This window comes from Meles meles, chromosome 2 (genome assembly GCF_922984935.1).
Source record: "Meles meles chromosome 2, mMelMel3.1 paternal haplotype, whole genome shotgun sequence".
In the NCBI taxonomy this organism is placed as follows: domain Eukaryota; kingdom Metazoa; phylum Chordata; class Mammalia; order Carnivora; family Mustelidae; genus Meles; species Meles meles.
Window position 1 is genome coordinate 26862463 of NC_060067.1, and position 25126 is coordinate 26887588.

Consider the following 25126-nt stretch of genomic DNA (forward strand, 5'->3'; position numbering starts at 1 on the left):
AGATTGGAGGACCATAATTTCACCTCTTTCTATGTTTAAGTTAAGGAGAGAAGTTAAATTCAGGAGAGGATAATACTTATAACAGAAAGCCAGAAGTCATCTATGTCTTTGTTACTTTGTTAATCTAACATGCAGAATCATAGTAGTTATGTGTGTGAATAAATACGTGCTCAGATTCTCTCCCAGGTCTCGTCCATATCCTTTGATGAGTCATGTCTGGCATCTTCAGCCTTCCACGGCCCGAGGAAAGCCATAAGCCAATATCACACCAAGAAGACCTGAGCAAGGAGGGCATTTAGTACATTTAAAACTAAGGCATATCCTTTGAGAAATGACTATTTTGCTCAAGATCCATATATCTGCAGTTTTGAGCCTATACTGAAATATTAGTCACCTTAGCTATGTAATTGTACTTAATCCTGACAACAGGTTAATATCCCCCTTCTGTTTAGGAGGAAGCTGGGAGGGTATAGTTCTCTAGAGGGCACACGGCTAGTAAATAACAGAGCCGGGATTCCAAGCTGAGCCCATCTAGCTCTCAAATCTCCGCCTTGTCCAGTATAGCCAGTAATCGCACTCACAGCCTAATTCCCTCCCACGCCAGCCGTACTAAAGCAAGTCCTTTCTTTGCCACTTTGATATACTCATCAGTAGTCAGTTAAACTGGTTTTTATGCAGACTTTCTTAATGGATATTAATGCTTCTTTTCTAGAACTAGCTTTCCCTCCAGAATCCCCAGGAACATTTCAAAGTCATGTTGAGCAGTAACAAATTACATTTCCCTCAACAAATTTCTCACCCGGTCATAAAATTATGGATTATGGTTGTTGCCTGCGTATGTTGGTGTTTCTGTCCTGGTTGTGGCCGTAGTGCAGGAAAACATCAAAGTTTTGTGGGTGACAAAGAATCACTTCTGATCTTCACTTCAAAGACAACCAAACAACAAAAAAAAAAACCTTCCCAGCAACACCTTTGAGGTAAACGTCAATCAGGTTTGTCTGCAACTTGTTGATACAAGTATGTGCATTATAATGAAGGAAGCGTGTTAGGAAACTATAAACCTCCTGTAAAATAGCCGTAAAAATACCCACGGGACACACACAATTTTTCCCTGATGTATTATAAGAGAATTTAGCAAATGGACACCTTTTGCCCCTTAGCCCTGATTCTCCCAACACCAGTATTAAACAGGTGCCAACGAGGCTCCATCACAGAGGCAAGGTGCTCTCTCTAAGCCAGGAATCTAGGCACCTGACATCTTCTGTACTGTGGGCAGAGTTTCCCCTCCCATCCTGCTCTCCTGAGTTGGCATGCTGCGTTTCTCAAAGCCTTTGATCTGGGTCTGGGGCGTATTTGAAATTCTCGATGCTACCTCCACTTCTTCTGGAATAAGGCAACCTGAGGAAGGAGGTCTTGTTCCTGGCCCACTTCCCAGGCTGGTTGGATGCCTCATGTCGTGTGGGTGTCTGCAGGGCCCAGGGCAACCCCAACCCCATCACTGATTCCATGGCCTCATCTCTGAGCTCTTAGAAAGCCAGGACCTGTTTGGATCATCTTTGTATCCCACACACATAGTCTGGTGCCCAAAACACAGTGAGTGGGCGTTCGGTGTCGTCCAATTAGTATAGAGCACCCTTCACACACTCAGTTGAAAATGAGTGTCCTCAGGAGTCTAGGAAAGGTGAGCAAGAATGGTGGGGAGCTGTCAGCTGGAACAAGATGCGCAGTGGGAGTATGTGATGTGGAAAAGTCCAGGGAGGGGCGTCTGGGTGGCTCAGTGGGTTAAAGCCTCTGCCTTCGGCTTAGGTCATGATCCCAGCGTCCTGGGATCGAGCCCCGCATCGGGCTCTCTGCTCGGCGAGGAGCCTGCTTCTCTCTCTCTCTCTGCCTGCCTCTCTGCCTGCTTGTCATCTCTGTCTGTCAAATAAATAAATAAAATATTTTTAAAAAAGAAAGAAAAGTCCAGGGAGACAAAGGAAGTACACTTACTAGAAAGGAATGCATTAGGCACAAGCTAAAGGTGACAGAGATGATAATACATTATGGGGGCTGGGCTAGAGCTTCAGGCCTGGAGGGCTGACATTATTTTCCCTGTAATCAGTGTCCAGATGGACTCTATTCTAACTCTTCCCATGCAGAAGGGTTTGCCTGGGATTTTGAATCTATTGTTGATGTGTTTATGTGAGGTCCAGGCTAATGTGACAGTCCCCTCATTTGTGGGGCAAACGCCGAACAGCTTCCTCAGCTCTGCATACCTACAGCCCTAACAGGAGATTGATAACACCCCCAGCCTAGAAAGACCATCGGCGGGAACCTCTGATGCTGTTGGAATTGGACTGAGGGCATTATGAGACACCTTAGAACGGTTTTTAAACATTTCCAATCAAAATACCCTGAATGTAATAATTCATTAGTCAAGAAACATGTGTAGAGTTTCACCGACATGTTAGCTATTATGTTAGGTCCAAGGATAATAGTCACAGTCGTAATTAAAATAAGAGTAGCCACGGTCAAATGTAAAAACACGACCCTTTCCATCCCTGGGCTTTCACAGCCACAGAAGAATGTGAGCAAGAGCCAAAGACAGGAAATGTGTTATTTCCAGTTTCATCTCAAATCCAGCGTAGATTAAAAGGGCACTTTCTCCTCTGAGTTACTGAAATGAGGTGAGAGTTGATTGGGGAGAATTTTTACGAATATAGCTTCTTTTTTTTTTTTTTAAGATTTTATTTATTTGACAGAGATCACAAGCAGGCAGAGGCAGGCAGAGAGAAAGAGAGGAGGAAGCAGGCTCCCTGCCGAGCAGAGAGCCTGATGTGGGGCTCGATCCCAAGACCCTGAGATCACGACCCAAGCCGAAGGCAGAGGCTTTATCCCACTGAGCCACCCAGGTGCCCCACGAATAGAGCTTCTTTTCATTTCTTATGTAAAAATTCATGCCGGAGTCCAGATAAAAAACACCAGTATCCACACAGCCAAAAGCACAAAGCAAATAGACGGATTCCGTTGCAAAAAACAGAATTCACGCTAGCTCTCACAAGTCAGGCTCGGAGGCTTGGAGGTAGAGACTGGCTGTCACTCTCTGGCTCAGGTCCTCCTTCATCAATCAGAGAAGCAGCTCCTTTGTCCCTGGGGAAGAGTGAGGAAGGGAGCAGAGACAGCCAGGCACGTTCTCCACCCGGAAATACCTCAACCTGGGATCTATAGGAGTGGGGACTCGAGCTCTTCCCACTAACCATCCTGGTATTTTGAAGTAATTGATTTCATTCCTTGTCACTCTGACCTACATTTTGTCTTTCTTACCTTTTTTTTTTTAAAGATTTTATTTATTTGACAGGCAGAGATCACAAGTAGACAGAGAGGCAGGCAGAGAGAGAGGGGGAAGCAGGCTCCCCGTTGAGCAGAGAACCCAATGTGGGGCTCGATCCCAGGACCCCGAGATCATGACCTGAGCTGAAGGCAGAGGCTTAACCCACTGAGTCGGGGGAGTCAAGATGGCGGGGAAGTAGGAGGAGGCACCATTTCAACCTGTACCCTAAAGTGAGCTGATTACCTACCAAAGAACTCCGACCACCCATGAAATCAGCCTGAGATCAGAATTATACGTCTGGATCTCTACAGGAGCAGAAGACGCCAGTGGCAGGTAAAGCAGACTGGGAACGTCCGACTGATATCCGAAGATAAACAAAAGGGGGAGGGAGCCACCAGAGGTGACCGATTGGAAAGTAACACCCCAACACGAGAGTGCTCTGCGTCTGGGGACCAGCATTAACTTGGAGTCTGGTTGAAAGCACTCAAAAAACAAACAGCAAAGGATCGCGGGGGGGTAATAGTGGGAACCTGGGCGGTTAGGGTCAGGGACCTAAGTCCCCGGACCCAGGACAGCCTCCCCTGGCGCAGAGCCAGAGAGAGTGCGGCGGAGAAATCAGGTCTCCGTCCCTGAGCCGCCAGTGCACCTGAACGCCAGCGCGCCCGAGAACGAGTGGGGTCTGGCTCCGGTGAGGGGCTGGGAGCCTGGCCAGACGGCAATCCTGAAACGCGCGCGTCCCACACCCTCCCTTGGGAAAGGTGCTCATAGGCGCTAGCCTGGAGCTCTGGCAGCCGGAAAAACCAGACATTCCCAGCCCGGGACAGCGGGAAAATCTCAGTGTGCAATCTCTGCTCGGAACCTCTCTGGAGGTCTGGAGATGCCCAGACAGCCACAGCTGCCCTGGTTTTGGGCACAACGAGGAGCTCCTGCATCCCCAGGGACAGTGACTCAGAACCGACTCTGCCAGCAGCTTTTGCAAAACAGTCTGAGGCTTCTCTCTGAGAGGGAGGTTGGGGTGCTGTTTGCTCTCCTCTAAACCTCCAAAAACCATCAAAAGCTGTCAAGGCGAGAGAAAACAGATGAAAGAACATAAAAACCCCCAGAGAACAAAAGCCTAAAAAAAACAGTTTCCTCAGAGCCCACCCCCTTGAGGGGAGCCGGAGGACCTAACTCAGGGAACATCATTGTCTGAAAACCCACGTGGCAGGCCCCTCCCCCAGAAAACCAACCAGGAAGGAAGAAAAAAAAAAAAAAAGACTACAAGAGAACAATCACCACTACTTCATAAATACAACTTTTATTTTTAACTCTTTACCAATATTCTGGTTCTTTTTTTTTTTATACATACAGATAATTTTTTAACCTATTTACCATCACACTGAGATGTCCAGTACATCAAATTCTTTAATAACCTTCTAACCTGAACTTTTTGATACATACACCCGTGTTTTCTTTTGTTTTTCTATTTTTTTAATTCTTTTTTAATTTTAACTTAGTTTAGTCTAGTTTATTCTTTTTTAATTTTTATTTTCTACTATACATATAGAGTTAAACTTCAAGGTAATCCCCTTTCCCCAATCAATGCTACCCCTATAGGCAAACCACTTTCTAATCCCCCTGTAACTTAGGAAAGTTGAGTCCCTTAACAAAAACATCAAGATACCTTCAGGAAGAATCAAAATAACCTTCCTCACCCACACTGAGAATCTATAACCATTCTCCCAATTTTTCCTTCTGTCAGTGTTTCTGTGAATTTGTGTTTGTCCTGATAATATATAAACCTTATACTTGGGGTTCTTTCTGATGAGGTTCTTCCCTTTTTTTTTTTTGCTTATATATACATATTTTTTTCTCTTGTCATATACTTTAACCCACTGAGTCACCCAGGCGCCCCTACATTTTGTCTTTCAAAAGCAAGTAAATCACATGTGTGTCTGACCTCATGGCTGCAGTGTGAACAACCCCCTCCCAAAGCATGTAGACCAGTAACGGTCGCCGAAAATGGATACAGGAATCTTCTGACCAGGTGGAGCTCTGCAAAATCCCCAAGGGTAGGAGTGTTTTCTTACTTGTACATCGACCCCAGGCCCACAGCATCAGTATTGAAATGGATGGAAAAATCTCAGAGTGGTCAGCAATCACTCTAAAGTATATTATCACAAACTTCTCAACCAGTAAACTCGTGTGGATAGCACATCCTGACATGCCAACTTACTGTTTAAAAAAAGTTTTACATTTAAATTCAATTAATTAACATACAATGTATTGTTTGCTTTGGGGATACACAGCTGTGATTTATCGGTCTTATATAATTCCCAGTGCTCATGACAACACATACCTTCCCCAATGTCCATCACTCAGTCACCCCGTCCCTCCATCCTCCTCCCTTTCAGCAGCCCTCAGTTTGTTTCCTATGATTAAGAGTCTATTACGGTTTGTATCCCTCTCTGGTTTGTCTTATTTCATTTTTTCCTCTCTTCCCTTATGTTCCTCTGCCTTGTTTCTTAAATTCCACATATGAGTGAGATCATATGATAATTGTCTTTCTCTGACTGACTTATTTCACTTAGGATAATACCCTCTAGTTCCATCCACGTCATTGCAAATGGCAAGATTTCAATTTTTGATGGCCAAGTAGTATTCCATTGTGTATATGTACCACCTCTTTATTCATTCAACTGTTGATGGACATCTGGGCTCTTTCCATAGTTTGGCTATTTTGAACATTGCTGCTATAAACATTGGGAAGCAGGTGCACCTTCAGATCACTACATTTGTATCTTTGGGGTAAATCTTCAGTGGTGCAATTGGTGAGTCATAGGATAGGTCTATTTTCAACTTCTTGAGGAACCTCCGTACTATTTTCCAGAGTGGCTGCACCACCTTGCATGCCCACCAACAGTGTAGGAGGGTTCCCCCTTCTTTCCATCCTCACCAATATCTGCTGTTTCCTGAGTGGTTAATTTTTGCCATTCTGAGCAGTGTGAGGTGGTATCTCCTTGAGGTTTTGACTTCTATTTCCCTGGTGACGAGTGACATTGAGCATTTTTTCATTTCTTTGGCCATTTGGAGGTCTTCTTTGGAGGAATGTCTGTTCATGTCTTCTGTCCATTTCTTGATTGGATTATTTGCTCCTTGGGTGTTACCTTTGATAAGTTCTTTATAGATTTTGGAGACTAACTTTTATCTGGTAAGACATTTGCAAATATCTTCTCCCATTCTGTCGGTTATCTTTTGGTTTTGTTGACTGTTTCCTTCACTGTGCAAAAGCTTTTTATCTTGATGAACTCCCAATAGTTCATTTTCACCTTTGTTTCCCTTGCCTTTGGAGACATATGTAGCAAAAATTTGCTATGGCTGAGGTCACAGAGGTTTCTGCATGTGTTCTCCTCAAGGATTTTGATGGATTCCTGTTTCACATTTAGGTCTTTCATCCATTTTGAGTATATTTTTTTGTGATATAAGGAAATGGTCCAGTTTCATTCTTCTGCATGTGGCTGTCCAATTTTCCCAACACCATTTGTTGAAGTGACTGTCTTCTTTCCATTGGGTATTCTTTCATGCTTTGTCAAAAATTAGTTGACCATAGAGTTGAGGGTCCATTTCTGGCTCTCTATTCTGTTCCATTGATCTATGTATCTTTTTTGCTACCACACTGTCTTTTTTTTTTTTCTAATTTAATTTTATTTTTTCAGTGTTCTAAGATTCATTGTTTATGTACCACACTCCGTGCTCCATGCAATACATGTCCTTCTTAATACCCACCACCAGGATCACCCAACACCCCACCCTTCTTCCCTCTAAAACCCTCAGTTTGTTTCTCAGAGTCCATGGTCTCTCATAGTTCGGCTCTTCCCCTGATTTCTCCCAATTCACTTTTTCTTTCCTTCTCCCAATGTCCTCCATGTTATTCCTTATGCTCCACAAGTAAGTGAAACCATATGATAATTGACTCTCTCTGGTTGACTTATTTCACTCAGCATAATCTCCTCCAGTCCTGTCCATGTTGATACAAAAGTTGGGTATTCATCCTTTCTGATGGCTGAGTAATATTCCATTGTATATATGGACCACATCTTCTTTATCCATTCATCTGTTGAAGGTCATCTTGGCTCTCTCCGCAGTTTGGTGATTGTGGACATTGCTGCTATGCTCATTGTGGTACATATGATCCTTCTTTTCACTGCATCTGTATCTTTGGGGTAAATACCCAGTAGTGCAATTGCAGGGTCATAGGGAAGCTCTATTTTTAATTTCTTAAGGAATCTCCACACTGTTCTCCAAAGTGGCTGCACCAACTTGCATTCCCACCAACAGTGTGAGAGGGTTCCCCTTTCTCCACATCCTCTCCAACACTTGTTGTTTCCTGTCCTGTTAATTTTGGTCATTATAACTGGTGAAAGGTGCTATCTCATTATGGTTTTGATTTGAATTTCCTTGATGGCTAATGATGATGAACATTTTTTCATGTCTGTTAGCCATTTGTATGTCTTCTTTGGAGAAGTGTCTCTTCATGTCTTCTGCCCATTTTTTGACATAATTGTCTGGTTTTTGGATGTTGAGTTTAAGGAGTTCTTTATAGATCCTGGATATCAGCCCTTCGTCTACAGCATCATTTGCGAATATCTTCTCCCATTCCATGGGTTGCCTCTTTGTTTTGTCGATTATTTCCTTTGCTGTGCAGAAGCTTTTGATCTTGATGAAGTCCCAAAAGTTCATTTTCACTTTTGTTTCCTTTGCCTTTGTAGACGTGTCTTGAAAGAATTTGCTGTGCCTGAGGACCATATGGTTTGGATGATTGCAGCTTTGTAAGAGAGTTTGAAGTCTAGAATTGTGATGCCACCAGCTTTGGCTTTTTTTTTTTTCAATATTCTTTTGGTTATTTGGGGTCTTTACTTGTTCTTTTCCTTTTTATTTTTAAAGATCTTATTTATTTATTTGTCAGAGAGAGAGAACGTGCGTGCACACAAGTGGGTACAAGCAGGGGAAGCAGCAGGTTGAGAAGCAGGCTCCCTGCTGAGCAAGGAACCCAATGTGGGACTCGATCCCAGGACTCTGGGATCATGACTTGAGCTGAAAGCAGACACTCAACTGATTGAGCCAGGCCTCCCTCTTTTCTGGTTCCATACAAATTTTAAGATTGTTTGTTCCAGCTCTATGAAAAAAAAATTGCTGTTATTTTGATAGGGATTGATAGATTGCTTTAGGTAGCATAGATATTTTACCAGTATTTGTCCTTCCAATCCATGAGCATTGAACATTTTTCCATTTGTTTGTGTCTTCCTCAAATTCTTTCATGAGTGTTCTATAGTTTTCAGACTACAAATCTTTACCCTCTTTGCTTAGGTTTATCCTAGGGATCTTTTTTTTTTTTTTTTTTTTTTTTTTGGTGCAATTGTGAATGGGATTGATGCCTTAATTTTTTCTTTTTTCTGTTTCGTTGTTAGTGTATAGAAATGCAACTGATTTCTGTGCATTGATTTTATACCCTGCCACATTGCTGAATTCCTGTATGAGTTCTAGAAATTTTGGCATGGGGTCTTTTGGGTATTCCACATAGAGTATCATGCCATCTGCAAAGAATGAGAGTTTGACTTCTTTGTTGATTTACATACCTTTTATTTCTTTTTGTCGTCTGTTTGCTGAGGCTAGGACTTCTAGTACTATGTTTAACGACAGTGGTGATAGTGAACATCCCTGCTTTGTTCCTGATCTTAGGGGCAAAGTACTTAGCTTTTCCTCAATGAGAATGATTTTCACTGTGAGCTTTTTGTATATGGCTTTCATGATATTAAGGTATGTTATCTCTATCCCTACACTGTGAAGAGTTTAATCCAGAAAGGATGCTGTACTTGTCAAGTGCTTTTTCTGCATCTATTAAGAGGATTGTATGTTTCTTGTCCTCTCTTTTATTAATGTAATGTGTCACATTTACTGATTTGTGGATGTTGAACCCTGCTCATAGCCCAGGAATAAATCCCATTTGGTTGTGGTGAATAATCTTATTAATGTACTGTTAGAGCCTATTATCTAGTATCTTGGTGAGAATTTTGGCATTCGTGTTCATCATGGATATTGGTCTGTATTTCTCCTCTCTGGTGGGGTGTTTGTCTGGTTTGGGATCAAGGTAATACCAGCCTCATAGAATGAGTTTGGAAGTTTCCCTTCCACTTCTATTTTTTTGAAACAACTTCAGAAGAATAGGTAATATTTCTTCTTTAATTGTTTGGTCAAATTCCCCTAGGAAGCCGTCTAGCCCTGGACTCTTGTTTGTTGGGAGACTTCTGAGTACTGCTTCAATTTCCTTGCTGGTTATGGGTCTCTTCAGGTTTTCTACTTCTTCCTGTTTGTTTTAGTAGTTTTTTTAAAAAAAGATTTTATTTATATAATTGACATAGAGAGAGAACACAAGTAAGGGGAATGACAGAGGGAGAGGGAGAAGCAGGCCCCCCACTGAGCAAAGAGTCTAATGTGGGGCTTGATCCCAGTACCCTGGGATCATGATCTGAGTTGAAGGCAGATGCTTAACTGATTGAACCATCCAGGACCCCAGTTTTGGTAGTTTATACATCTCTAGGAATGCATCCATTTCTTCCAGATTGCCTAATTTGTTGGCATATAGTTGCTCATAATATGCCTTATAATTGTATTTCTACAATGTTGGTTGTGATATCTTCTCTTGAACTTATGATTTTCTTTATTTCGATCCTTTCTCTTTTCTTTCTGACAAGTCTGACCAGGGGTTTATCAATCTTATTAATTCTTTCAAAGAACCAGTTCCTAGTTTCATTGATCTGTTCTACTGTTCTTTTGGTTTCTATTTCATTGAATTCTGCTCTGTTCATTATTATTTCTCTTCACCTGCTGGGTTTAGGGTTTATTTGCTGTTCATTCTCCAGCTTCTTTGGGTGTAAAGTTAGGTTGTGTATTTAAGACCTTCCTTGTTTCTTAAGAAAGGATTTTATTGCTATATACTTCCCTCTTAGGACCACCTTTGCTGCATCCCAGAGGTTTTGAATAGTTGTGTGTTTTTTTCTTCCGTTTCTGTGAACTTTTAAAATTTTTCTCTAATATCCTGGTTGACCATTCATTCTTTAGTAGGCTGCTTTTTAGCTTCCATTCTTTCCAAATTTCCTCTTATGATTTAGTTCAACTTTCAAAGCACTGTGGTCTGAAAATATGCAAGGAATGATCCCAATCTTTTGGTACTGGTTGAGACCTTGTTTATGACCCAGAATGTGAGTCTATTCTGGAGAATGTTCCATGTACACTACAGAAGAATGTGTATTCTATTGCTTTAGGATGGAATGTTCTTTTTTTAAAAAAAAGATTTTATTATTATTTTTTCTTCTTCTTCTTCTTCTTTTTTTTTTTTTTTTTTTTTTAGAGAAAGAGAGTGCAAGTGCAAGCTGGGAGTTGGGAGGCAGAGGAAGAAGCAAACACCCTGCTGGGCAGGGAGCCCAATGAGGGACTCGATCCCAGGACCCTGGGATCATGACTGGAGCTGAAGGCAGACACTTAACCAACTTAGTGACCAAAGTGCCCCTAGGATGAAATGTTCTTGATTATATCTCTGAAGTCCATTTGGTCCAACATGTCATTCAAAGCTCTTGTTTCCTTTGTTGATCTGCTGCTTAGATCATCTATCCATTGCAATGAATGGGGTGTTAAAGTCTCCTACTGTTATTGTATATTATCATTGTGCTTCTTTAATTTTGTTATGAATTAGTTTATATAAATGGCTGTTCTCATGCTGGGGGCATTAATATTTATAATTGTTAGATCTCCTTGTTGGATAGACCCTTATTTATGATATAGTGTCTTTTCTCATCTCTAGTTAGAGTCTTTGATTAAAAATCTAATTTGTCTCATATAAATATTGCCACCCTAATGTTTTGTTTTGTTTTGTTTTGTTTTTGATGTCCATTGGCATGGTAAATGGTTTCCCACCCCCTCACTTTCAGTCTGGAGGTGTCCTTGGGTCTAAAATCATTCTCTTACAGATAGCATATCAATGGGTCTTGCTTTTTTATCCAGTCTGATACCCTGTATCTTTAAATTGGGGCATTTAGCCCATTTACATTCAGAGTAACTATTGAAAGATATGAAGTTAGTGTAATTGTATTACCTATAAAGTCCCTGTTTCTGTATATTTTCTCTGTTCCTATTTCGTCTGTTACTTTTGGACTCTCTCTTTGCTTAAAAGATTCCCTTTAATATATTTTCCAGAGCTGGTTTAGTGATCACAAATTCTTTTGATTTCTGTTTGTTCTGGAAGGTTTTTATCTCTCCTATTTTGAATTACATTCTTGTAGGATAAAGTATTCTTGGCTACATATTTTTCTCATTTAGCACCCTGAATATATCATGCCAGCCCTTTTTGGCCTGCCAGGTCTCTGTGGATAAGTCTTCTGCCAACCCAGTGTTTCTATCCTTGTAGGTTACAGACCTCTTGTCCCTAGCTGTTTTCAGGATTTTCTCTTTGTCTCTGAGGTCACTATTATGTGTCAGTGTGTTAACCTATTTTTATTTATTTTGAAGGGGGTTCTCTATGCCTCCTGGACTTGCATGCCTGCTTCCTTTCCCAGATTAAAGAGCCTCCCCACTAGAATTTGCTCCAATATACCTTCTGCCTCTCTCTCTCTCCTCTTATTCTGTGGTCCCAATTAGTCTAATATTATTTTGCTTTATAGAATCACTTATCTCTTGAATTGTCCCCTTATGATCCAATAATTGTTTATCTCTCTTTTTCTCAGCCTCTTTATTCTTCATCATTTGGTCTTCTATATCATTAATTCTCTCTCTGCATCATGTATCCCAGCAGTTAGAACCTCCATTTTTTTATTGCATCTCACTAATAGCCTTTTTTATTTTGCCTTGATTAGATTTTAGGGGTTTTTTTATTTCTCCAGAAAGGAATTCTCTAGTGTCTTTTATTTTTTTTCAAGCCCAGCTGGTATCTTTATAATCGTTATTCTGAACTCTAGTTCTGACATCTTACTTATATCCATACTGATTACATCCCTGGCAGTTAATATGCTTTTGTTCTCTTTTTTGAGGTGATTTTTTCCATCTTGTCATTGTATTCAGAGAAGAAAGGATGAACAAGAGAAAGAAATACTAAAATGGCAACAATGACCCCAAAACAATATACACAAAACAAATCAGAAGAGGTCCAAAACTGAAAAAAAAATTTTTTTGAAGAAAGAGAGAATATCATCAGACAGGTGAACAGAACAGAGCAATACACTATATCCTGGGTGTATTTTGGTCTGTTTGTTAGAGGACACTGCATCCCAAAATTGTAAAGAAAGGAAAACATACATATATTCAAAAAATAAATTAAATACAATGAAAGGATACAATGTAAGTGTAAAAATGAAAATTTTAAAAAAGATTTTTTTTAAAGATTTATTTATTTATTTGACAGAGAGAGATCACAAGTAGGCAGAGAGGCAGGCAGAGAGAGGAGGAAGCAGGCTCCCCGCTGAGCAGAGAGTCCGATGCGGGGCTCGATCCCAGGACCCTGAGATCATGACCTGAGCTGAAGGCAGAGGCTTAACCCACTGAGCCACCCAGGTGCCCCTAAAAAAGATTTTTTAAAAAGAGTTGATAAAACAAGAAATTGGTTGAAAAAGGAAAGAGAAAAAAATTAACATTGAAAAACTAAAGAACCATGGGGAAAAAAACCCATGATTTCTATGTACTATCTTCCCCTAGTGCTGAAGTTGTTCAGTTCTATGTGACCTGGTAAATTTGGTCTTGGCCGGATGTTCTTGCTGATCTTCTGAGGGAGGAGCCTGTTGCTCTGATTCTCATGTGTCTTTGCCCCAGGTGGAACTACAATGCCCTTGCCAGGGGCCAGGTTGCTCTTGGGATTGCTCTCTGTAGCTTTTGTTCCCTGAAGACTTTCCTCACAGCTTTAGAGGATGAGAATGAAAATGGTGGCCTCCCAATCTCTAGCCCCAGAGCTCAGTGCTCAGGGCCCCACTCCTCAATGAACCCTCAGGGAAAAGTGTCCATCACACCTGTCTCCCTGGTCTCCATCTGCACTCCGTGCCCACCCAGCCTGTGACCAAGCATTTGTATATCAGGCAAGGGACCCCATTTAGAGTCCCCAAAGCCACTCCTCACAGGGAAGGAAGGAGGGGTTTCCCCAGGTTTTTTGCTTGCTGGGCCCCTGCTCAGAAAGTGGTCGTATATGGCAACCCTGAGCTGGGAGCCCACTCCTGAGCTCACTGATTTTAGTTGGCTTCCCGGCTTCTGATGCCTGGGACCTCTGCCACACTCAGGTACCCCGGGGGATCCCGAGACCACCCTGTCCCACCTAGGATTCTGCCCTGCTTCACTAACAGAGCACCTTTCAGACAGGGACATCCTCACCAGATCAGACTCGTACAAGGTCTGAGTTTGCACTCCACTGCATATCAGTTGCTGGTGCCGGCTTGCAGAGCCTCCCTCTCCCCGGCCCTTTATCTTCCCGTATATCACCTGGGATTCATTTCTCTGCACCTCCTACCTTGCAGAAAGAGGTCACTTTTCTATTTGTAGAAGTGCAGCTATCCTTTTCTTAGGTCTGCAGTTGAGTTTGCAGGTGTTGAGAACGATCTGATAGCTGTCTATCTAAATTCCTGGGACCAGACAAAACTAGGGTCCCCTACTCCTCCAGCATCTTGAACCAACCCCTATCTTAATGAAAATAAAGAGTGTAACTTTGAAAAAGCAAATAGACCTCCATTTACAAGACAACTCTTTCACTTCCTTTCTACTGTTTTGATTATCACTCGCAAGATTTATGTTATTCTCGTTTTGTTTAAATTTGGAAACTGGAATGTTGAGGAGCAGCTGATAAAGCACATATTCCAGATTTTAAAGTTTTAGTTTAGTATCAACTCTTCAGGACAAGAAAGAGCTGGCAGATTTTCATTTTTTGTGAAAATATGGCAATAAAAATGCATTTGCAGTTACAAAACAGGTCAAGGTCATTGGCGGTGCTCATTAGCTCTGCCACTCCCGTGAAAAAGGCTAAAAGCACTGTCTACGTTTTGCAAATGAAAAAAAAAGTTAACAGGTTTCATCTTGCCCTGGGTATAATCGCAAAGCCTGTGGTAGAGCCAGAAATAGAACCTGAACACATTCATGTTCCCTTTTTGATATAGAACAGGACTCAGCTCAAGCAGCCTCATTAAAATTGTGCTGCAGAAGAAGCGGGTCTACCTCTTCACTCAATTTTCCTTAATAGAATTAAATGGCTCATTTAGGCTGTGCTTTCAACTGGATACCTTTTGCTTATTCATTTAACCGACCCACCAAATATCATTTATACAGTAATTTCATAGACTACATTGGATGCTAAGCATAATAGGAGGCATGCAATCATTTTAAAGAATTCTTTTAAGAAAAAGCAATATTTAAAATCCAATACAATCAACCATTAGAAGACAGCAAGCACTGTTGCAAAGGGTCAGCCGGTCAACATGGGCTTTTGAATATGGCTGCCTTAATAGAATTCTGGATTTCAAAGGGTTCTAAATTAAATACTGCGCTGTGAAGGAAAAGCACCCTCAAAGCTGCAGAAATTGAGAATTCCGTGCTGCCATCCTGTGTCCACCATCCGGCCACTGCAGCTATGACTTCAGTTTCCTTCCCTAAGTTTGTACGTTGATGTACAAGCATTGGGATGGAGCTTGAGTCAGTGCTGGTACAGTGTTGCAATGTGCTTAGAAACCCTAATATGTCCACCAGCCAGCCAAACGCCTGGACTGGGAGTAGAACAGTTCTCACAAAACGTTAGCAATATGTGGATCCTCAGGGGCAAAATGAGGAATTTCACCATGCCTGCTGGACCCAGTGGGTACCTGAAAGGATTAAATGAGATCATCTCCATCGAGCAATGTAAGCATGGAACAGGTAGTAACTGCTCAATAAAGGTGAACACTTTGTATCTTTAACACACTGGCCTGACACATGCCAGCCTTGCAAACAGCAACATTTTATTGCCATGCATTTATATAACACGTTATCAATAAGCATCACTTATGGGCATGTTTAACATGGTCTTAGAGGCCTGGCATGGTCTGGCAATGACCAGCATCTCCAGCCACATCCCCCCACTGCAGCCTACTCTATATCATGCCTTAATCCTATGTCTCTCTCCCTGTCCACCCCTTGGCTTTTGTCCAAAATTCACAGCAACCTTCCTGCATTTCCATGAAAGCACCGAGCTCCTTCCTAGAATACCCACTCTGTACATGCATTCCCCTCTCCATGGAACTATACCCCAGGGTTTTCTCCTTCTCCCCATAAACTCGTCTTCAGTTTTCTGCTTCAACAGAAAGCTGAGTCTTTGATCTCCATTGTAACTCTTCTTAAGCATTAAATTTGCATTTTTGATGTGATTCTTGTATTCATGAATCTGAAGGTTCCACCAGGGACTGAAGGTTCCACCAGGGCAAGGTCCATGTTTGGGGCTTTTCCCCCCTCACTATCTATATCCCTCCAGGTCTATCACAGTGTTTGGCATATGTTAATTTCTCAATACAAACAGGTTCTATAAACATATAAGGCTGTGACTCCCAATGACTGAGCATTTCTCTTTCTGCTTTATTTCATAATCCCTGTTCTTCTCACCTCTGGCCTTAACTATAATTTGAAGATATACATATTTTATTAGGTTTAAATAGCTTGGGAAAAATAAAATGTAAATTTCAGCTTAAAAAGAGAGGGAATAAAAGAGATTTCAGTGAAATAAACATAGCTAGAAATGGGGTGGTGAGCCAACTCTAGCAAGGAGCAGTATGACTAGTGGTTAAGCCATTACTGCAGGTCCATTCCGGGGCTGGGAAGCTGAAGGGTTTGAAGACCCTTTTCCCATCCCCACTACAGTTAATCTTCTCCATAAGTTTCCTCTCACTAGTGACTTCCACTAGAACTGTGTGCCCCAGGGCAATGGGCCTTGTCCATCTTGGTTACCTCTGCGTTATCAAACATGGACCAAAATAGGACCCTACCCGTGTGCAGGGTGCCAACCAAGCATCACTCCTTAAAAAGCCGTTTATCATATTTAGTCATTTCTGCAGTGAAATGTATTTCCAAAAGAGCCCACTGCCACCAGTTATGATTTTTGTTTGTTTCTTAGGGTCAGAGGGGATGACTATTCACAGCAATGACTTTTTGCTATCTTCAGTTTTTCAAGTTGTAATAAATACCGACGTTTTCCTCCTTAGCCTAAGACATACTGGTTTACTTACGTCTTGATTTTTCTCCTCCACTAGGATGTCAGACTAAGGCCTTTGTTTCATCCATTTGAGGATTGGAAAGGTGCATGGCACATAGTAGGTCCTGAAATGTGAATAAAAATGTGGCATGGGAAAGAACAGCGCAGGACTTTAGGAGGTGTGTGACCCAGAGCGGAGCCCCCGGTGCTGAGCGGGGGGAGGTAACCGTGCAGGCTCGCCAGTAGAGTCCCCGAGGAAGGGACGTTGGCCTGAAAGAACCGGATCCAAGAGAGTCCTGAGAGATGCCATTATCCTCCGGGTCCCTCAAGCTCCGAAAACGATCGCCTGCTCCACTGGACGCGTCTTCCCGCCGAAGCAGGAGCCAAAGTCCCTGGCGCTGAGACCTTCGGGGCCAATGGCGGGTCCCGCCCCCTCCCAGCCCGCTCCCAAGGATTGGCTGCTCGCCCCGCCCCGCCCCTCCCCGGGATGGGCCGCCCTCCCAAACCACTTTGCTGCCCCGCCAGCTTGCGGGGTCTTCGGGGACCCTGGTCGCGAACCTTTTTGTCTCGCGGACCGGGCAGTGAGTGTGGCTCAGCAGTCAGGTCCCCTGTGGCGGGGAGGGCGCCCGGCCTGCGGGCCCGGCTGGGGCTGCGCTCGCCCCGCGTCCCCTCGAGCTTTGCCCGCCCGGAGCTCCGCTGCTCCCGGCGGCCAGAACGGAGGGGTAGAGCAGTCTCCTCCGAGGCCCGGGGGGCGGGCGGCCTAGTCCGTCCCGGGGCTGCGCGAGGCACAGGCGCCGCGCGGAGCCGCCCGCAGGCTTCCCCGCGCCCCGGGCCGCAGCCCTAACAACCTCGCGCTTTGCTCCCCCAGGGCGCCGCCGCGGCCACCTCCTAGCGGGTTCGGGGCCAGCCCGGCTGGACCCGGGGACCGGAGAGTTTGTCACCGACGTGTGCGGGGTTGCAGTGGGCTGAGCTCTACGCGCAGGTAGGTCCCCGTCCTGGAGAGAAATGCCAGGACCCAGGCCCGGAGCACGTGGCCCGTGGCGACCGGGGTACCCACGGGTTCGGTTCAGTGGGCCCCAGATTGACCCTTCGGGTGGGGGGAATGCGCGTTCCCGGGCTCCCCCCGCACAGCAGCTGCTTCCCGTGGGTTTTCGGACTCTTCAAGAAAGCGCTGAGATCCAGGGATAGATGAGAGGAGTGCAGGGAGCCTAGACAACCCTGTAGAAAACCCAGCGGCCCTTTCCTGTGCCCTTTTAAGGCTGACGCAGTGCCTTAAAGAGGCTAACACAGAAGGGTAAAGTAAGTCTCCATAAAACCCAGGGAAGAGATCGTAGAACTCCTCTTTGGATCCTGTCTGGAGTCACAGCTGAACCAGAGGGAAATTTTCTTTTGGTTCAAGCACCCTGGTGATATATTTTTTTTTATTTTTATTTTTTAATTTTTTATTTATTTGAGAGAGAGACAGAGTGAGAGAGCATGAGAGGGGAGGTCAGAGGGAGAAGCAGACTCCCCATGGAGCTGGGAGTCTGATGTGGGACTCGATCCCAGTATTTTGGGATCATGACCTGAGCTGAAGGCAGTCACTCAACCAACTGAGCCACCCAGGTGCCCCCACCCTGGTGATATTTTAACAGGGCTCTGAGCACAAGTGATGAAATCAAACTTAACCTTAGCGTTGATGGTACATTCAGTGAAAGTGTTGGCGTTTATCACGAAGGCAGGAACAACCTGCTAGAATGACATGAAAACTATAAATTGAGAACGTCCGAAAGCCCTGGGTGACAAAGGTCATAAAGCCTCTGGAGACAGACTTCACCTGGTAGAAACACCAGATCCAGAATACTGAAAACTGACCCATTTGGTTTTTTGGTCACCCCGTGCCTGCTGACATGTATAAACCTGCATTCCTGGATTGGGTGAGCATATGGGGCCTTGACTGAACAATTCAGTATGTAGACTAGTTATACACAAGAACTGTTGGAGCATATCATCAACAGGTGAAAAAAACATGGTCTTCACTTACTAACAAGCCTCGCCATACCTTTCTACCAGGAGATGGAGTATACACCAAAGTTTTTAGAAGAAAACTTGCATTATCAGCTCACTGGGAAAGACTTTAGGAAATGCTGTTAACCATCTACGCTGTCATCAAAATTAAAATCTTCCAGGATTCCCATGAGACACACCCAAGCTAGCTCCAGATCATCACACCGGTAACATTTAGAAGGCTGTCCCTATGAATGACCTCAAATTGAGGACCTCCAGAGCCTACTCAGACTCCAGAAGCAGATGGCACCATGAAATAAGCAGCTTTGTCCAAGATCTTGAATCAAGAATGTTCTCTTCATTTATCTTCCCTTGAAGCCTTTCTCCCTGACCTGGAAAATTCTCTGACCTAGAGATCTTTAAAAAACAAAACAAAACAAAATATAAAACCTTCCTCTTTTATTTACAGAAAGATTGGCTGGAGGTTGCTTGTCTTAAAGTAGTCTCCCTCTGTCCCTCCACTATGGATTCCCTTTCAAACTAACCCTTGGTTAGTTTGCTTCAGCTAACCCTTGGTGCTTTTTCAGTAATTCTAGCACAGCCCCATTACCCACTCCCACCACTCTTCCAAACTCCGACACCTTAGCTAATTTATCTGATTGCCAGTTTTATCAACATCTGTATAATGCACAAGAACTGAACTAGCTTTCGTTCCTGCCCACGCAAGTACCTGGTGGAACCATTCTCTATAGTGGATGTATAAAAGGGAACCGTATCCACAAACAAGAGGACAAAATGACTCTACTTGGCATTAGGAAACTTCTACAGAAGCTCAAGGTCTATCATTTACTCAGATGAAGCTTTTGGAGGGAAATTTTCCTCTTTGTATTGAAAATAAAAATGCCACTGGACCCTTCCTAGATACAGTACCAAAACAGTACTGTAATCAGACACTCTGGTTTGATTCCACAGATGGCACCTTCAGACCTTCTACAGATGTTGTAAATGAGTCCATAATGATTATTATGATGCAAGTGTTTGCCTGGCCACTGGACAGTATTCCTAGTTTGCAGGCCACACAAGTGGGACACAGAATAGCTCAGCTTTTCCCTTGGTTGGTCTGCCCAATACCCAAGACTACATATGGGTGGCCCAAAATCCTGCAAAGATTAGGATCTGGTTAGGTAAAGACATCCTGGTTAGGTAAAGACATCCATCTCTATGGCTGCCAAAAATCAAACCAAAGGTCTTCTATACCAGATATTTGCAACCCGTTTTGCTCCTACAGGCTGACAGAGGCACATGTAAGTGGACGTGTACACACGCCATCGTAAGTAAGGACAGGCCATGCTGGGCACCACATGCCAGCCTGGTAGGTCACACATTCACTCTGACCTTGTCCATGGATAAAAACAACCTTGGTGTTTTTATCTTAGGTAGTAATAAGATATATAAGGAATTGCCACCTAAATGGTCAGGCCATGTGGACTTGGCCACCTGGCGCCTGCCCTCACCCGGTACCCTATCTTAAGTCCTAGCCAAATCGCACATGCAGTCTCCTTAATAAAGTAGCACCATGTAGATCACCCAACCAGACTTCATAGACAGTCCACCCATTTTTCACAACACCAATTCAATAAGGACCCTTTCTCCAAGTTCGGGAACTTCCCATCTAGAAGAAACAATCCTAAACATTTCCAAAGTCACAGAACAAGAACTCACTGCCACAGTGTAGCCCTTGGAAGCGCACCCATCAGGAGCTAGCGGTTTGCTCTCTGCACCCCAGAATCACCATCTGGATCTACCGGCTGCTCAACAAGGAGCACGTACGATCATTGGCAAACGATGCTGCCCTCAGGTGAGCATAACTCGGAAGAAGTCCCATTTCATCTGAACCATGTGAAGGAACATGTCAATAGTCTACATCCAATGAGCAAATTATGATTTAACTGGACTGACCTATTCTCAGGTGTGAGAAAATGGTTCAGTGGCCCTTGGGGCCATGTGTTTGGATTTGTGCTTTGCTTTTTCATCCTTGCCCTGATCGGTGTTTTTGCTCACGGATCTCTTACCTCCCAAGCCTGAGCCTCCTCTTCACGGCAGTACACTGGGCTGCTTGCTCATGAAACTTCATGTCAGGTTTCAAACAAGGAACTCAGGGGGCTAGTCCTACCAGGAGGGCATAAAGACCACTTTAAACCAAGAACATCTGAACAAACAGCAGCTGTGGAAAGAGGCCTACTTTAAACTTCTCTTTGATGAGTAAAGCAGGCCTTTCTGAGAATTCAGCAGTCTTAAGCCCCTCTCTGGGGGAGCTTTTGTAAAGGAGGAGCCTGACTTGGTATCAGGACACCCGAGAACTGTGTAAATAAGTCCTATCTGCTCCTTCCATACTTTCCAACTGAAGCCTTACAAATACCCTGTCCACTATCCCATTAAGCTGGTAGATTAAATCTTATCCCTGACTGTTCCAACAGCTGCCCTGGATGGCCTACTCCTATGTACCCATATAATACACTTTCCTCCTATTATTCTGTACACTCACAGGTCCCAGCCACTTGAACCTAAAATCCGGTATGTTTAAGAACCAAAGACTCTCTTTACTTCCCTGCAGGAGAAAGCTATAAACCGTTGACGCTGGGAGGGTTTGGTGCGCTCTCCTGATCTGTGTGCTTTTAATCTCCAGCCTCACAGGGAAGTGTATCTGGTGTGAGGAGTAGCCTTCTGGTCTCCCGTGGGCAGCGGCAGGGAGGAGGATTGTAGGGACAAGGCAGTATTTCATTGTATTGAACACATCATCTACCCCAGCCCATGGTGAAGTCCTTCCATTTTTTTGTTGAATCCTCCCCCATTTGGCAGGTGAATAAACTCAAAGAGTATCATTACCAAAAATAAGAGCAAGATGCAGAACAGGGTGTCTGGTGTGCTGCCTTTCATAAAGCAGCGGAAATAACGTGTATATGTCTCCATATGTGTAGTTTCTCAGTTTTGCAAGTAGACCACTCAGGAAGGATAGATGAGCCAGAAGCTAATGGAAGTGATTATATTAAGGGGCACGGGCAGTGAGAGTCCCACCTCTCTTTTAAAAGTTGAATATCAACAACCTGATGAACATTTTCACAACCGACAACCTAGAGAATATTGTTCTTTCAAGTCATGCAAAAATAATCCATTAATTCTGGGTACATCCTTAGAGGTAGGATTATTGCTCATAGTAATGTCAAAAGATTGAAGGAACAGACTAGTCCAGTGGTACAGAGCATAATAAAACCCCCTGGGCAGGAGTCCTAATCAGTTGCTTTCCTGTGTATGTTAAAGAAAATGCAGCTGAACTCTTGACATTGAAACCAAGACGCCACTAAAGTAAGCACACAGCTTTCGGTGTCGAGCATGGTGTGTGGATCGTATGGTTGATGAGGCATGTAGGATGCTATATGAGAGGGGCAAAAGTGCAAAGCCATTGAGGGAAAGCGTTAGGAAAAGAAATCTAGATTCGCAGTCGCCTCCGTTTTCTTCCATAAAATGGAGATAAACAGGAAAGGGTGGGTCAAGCCAATAGTGCTTACCCCTCTTTTTTGGCCATAAAAATGAGTCTTGTTTATTTCATTTTAGGAGAAGGTTGATGGCCATGGATCCTTGGATTCAGTGCTCCTGGTCACTGCTAAGGAGGTTTAAGACAAAACTAGATTATCTGTTGTGTGCCTGTTGTCTGTTCCCTGCTAGACTGTAAGCTCCACAAAGACGGGTGTGTTTGTTGAATCACAGTGAAGAGGGTTGTGGTAAAGATGAACGAATGCAGGTCAAGTCCTCACAGTTGACCATGGGCATTGCTTAGTTCCATGTAAGTCGGGGTGCACGTATAGCTAATGTGAACCTCTGGCAGATTTGAACTTTTGCATTAACTCTTGTCAGATTTAAATTTGAAAACTTTTGAATAAATTTGATTATTAGATTTGGGAGTTCTTGTCCTGGCTTGCTTTGTTTCCCTTCAAGTATTCAGGTATATCAGAAACCTCACAAATACTATGCACATGTATTTATTGAGCCCATTAATTCCACAGTGTTGAGTAGGAATAAGGTTATGAGGAAAACTGAAATAAGAGTGCAGTTGTTGGAGTGTTAGGAGATGTCTGTTGGGCAGATGAAGTCTTATCAAATAGCATGAGTGGTTTTGAAATATGTTAAACCCTACAATATTGGGTTAAAGGATAAGAAGGTTTTCTGCTTCCATATGTAAAGTTTGTAGAGGATGGAAAGTCCTGGAAAAATAGTTTCAAGTTACTAATGATGGACACAAAGATATTTTTTATATTTGAAACTTATAGGAAAAATATCTGTCATTATTCAATAGAACACAATACCTTGGTTGGGAAAGGAGTTTATTATTTATTAGTTAGCTCAAGTTTTAGCAATTTGCTGGATTATTTATCAACATTTACTGAGACTCAGTGAAAGATGCCGCAAATCAAGGGCCATTTGTAATCAATTCTTTTAGGATTAAGAGTTATCCTTTGAATGATTGTTAACAATGGTGAGTGATTTGAACATCTTAACCTACAAATAGGATTAGGATGGCTCTCCAAAAAACATTGTTTTTAATGTTTTGTTTGCAAATTGTACCATTTTAGAAGTTTTGTTGTAATGAATGGAAAACATCCAATTTGAAGTATTATGCAAATGTCCTGTTTCTCCTTAAAGTTTAACCCCCAAAATTGTAGTGTTCAATAGTAGATCTTTCCTGTTGCAATTATTACCGTGGTCTTTCGATGGTGATTTTCTACTTCTACATTTATTACTTTAAATTCTACTGTATGGCAGATTTATTTCAGTCATTTTTATCAGTACAGACTCATGGATATCCACATTATTCTTTGGCTGTAATGCAATACCATCATTTCTCCTAGTGCTCAAATTGTCCCAACTTCAGCCTTTGAGTGCTCTTCAAAGTAGGTTTCTACATCCTTTTGACATACACCCATCCTGTGTTTTCAGTTAAACACTTCCATCTGGAACATCACGATGTTCTAGCCTCATCTTATGTTTCCTGCACAGCCTTAGAACCAGTCATTTTCTAAGAAACCATAGTTTCTTTTGCTGATAATGTTATTTAGAGACCAAAATCAGGGCACAAAATGTGCTCATTGCCACGGCTACAAGGATCTGTGTACGTGAACCCAGGTATATATCGGTACCTATATTTCTGTGTCTAGACATGGTAAAATAAATTAGTTCATATTGATTTCCCCAACACATTTATGATGTGGAGAAAAAAGGCAAAAGAAATATAGAAAAAAATTAAACGTCCTTAAAATTTACAGCCCATTGATAAGCACTTGGGACAGGCAGAGAGACCTTCTCCAAGGAGCTTAGCTGTTCAATATTAATACTTTGCTAGAGGTAAAAGGTAAACTTAGTTTGACTTTAGCCAGACCTCCAAGATCCTATAAAAAATCCCTTGGGAAACTTCTTTGTCTCTACCCTCCAAGATATTTTAGCAAACATTCTCCAAGCATATTGCCCTCTGATATACACCTGAAGAGTCTCATGACTAAGGTTTTACTGGACAGTAATAAATGATCTTTTCCTAACAACAGCTAGTCTGTCAAGGTCCTGGAAACCTTGCTTCCAAATTCCTTAGAGACCTAAACCATCCCTAGCCCCCTTCCATCTTGAAAGTATATAATCAGCCACTCTTCACAAGCCCATGCAGCACTTTCTGTCCAGAGATCCTGTCCCGGTGCTGTAATAAAACCACCTTTTTGCACCAAAGAAGCCTCAAGAAGTCTTTCCTGGCCAATTATTCCTAAACCCCAACTTTTCAAATCAATCTATACATTTTCCTGAAACAATAAAACTATTTTATCATATATGATATATATGGTATATATATATGGTATATATAAACCATAAATGCATAGGTATATAGATAACCTCTTTAGAAGTTGACCCATAGGGGCGCCTGGGTGGCTCAGTGGGTTGAAGCCTCTGCCTTTGGTTCAGGTCATGATCCCAGGGTCCAGGGACGGAGCCCCACATCAGGCTCTCTGCTCAGCAGGGAGACTGCTTCCCCCAATCCCCACCCCCATTCTCCACACACACCCCCACCGCCTGCCTCTCTGCCTGCTTGTGATCTCTCTGTCAAATAAATAAATAAAATCTTAAAAAAAAAAAAAAGTTGATCCATCACTGGATCTAGATAATCTAAGTACAAAATGGAAGTGATCAAGAAAACCACTTATATTACTTAAAGGAAATAAAGTCAGTTCCTCACTCAATTCTAATGTTATGTAGATGGACTACTGGGGAACAAATACTTTCTATTCTGATCATTACATTGTAACTTTATAGAAGATAGAGTATTTAAATGTAGCCATCAAACCAGAAGTCAGTACTCCTGCAAAGGAATATTTCAGGGGGAACTGTTGCATTATTACTTTGCAACAATTTTGTAGACTGTGATTTTCAAACCTAGAGATCTGCAAAAATCAAAGATTAAGAGGATGCCCATTCAACATTAAAAAAAAAAATACATAGTATATAGTAATAGCAACTGTAGGTAAACGTGTAATAAAAGTAATTGTTAAGGAAAGTATGGATGATTTTCTCAATCAACA

General features: G+C 42.7%; 1 long non-coding RNA gene and 1 other non-coding gene across 2 annotated transcripts; both read left to right on the plus strand.

Annotated features, from left to right (window-relative positions):
• The first annotated feature begins 17025 nt into the window (after positions 1 to 17025).
• Positions 17026 to 24500, plus strand: LOC123937507. Its single transcript, XR_006817487.1, has 3 exons — positions 17026 to 17107; positions 17395 to 17508; positions 22125 to 24500. It is a non-coding gene; the product is annotated as an uncharacterized LOC123937507 (long non-coding RNA).
• LOC123937844 lies at positions 17772 to 17894 on the plus strand. Its single transcript, XR_006817626.1, has one exon. It is a non-coding gene; the product is annotated as a small nucleolar RNA SNORA26 (small nucleolar RNA).
• Positions 24501 to 25126: the final 626 nt, after the last annotated feature.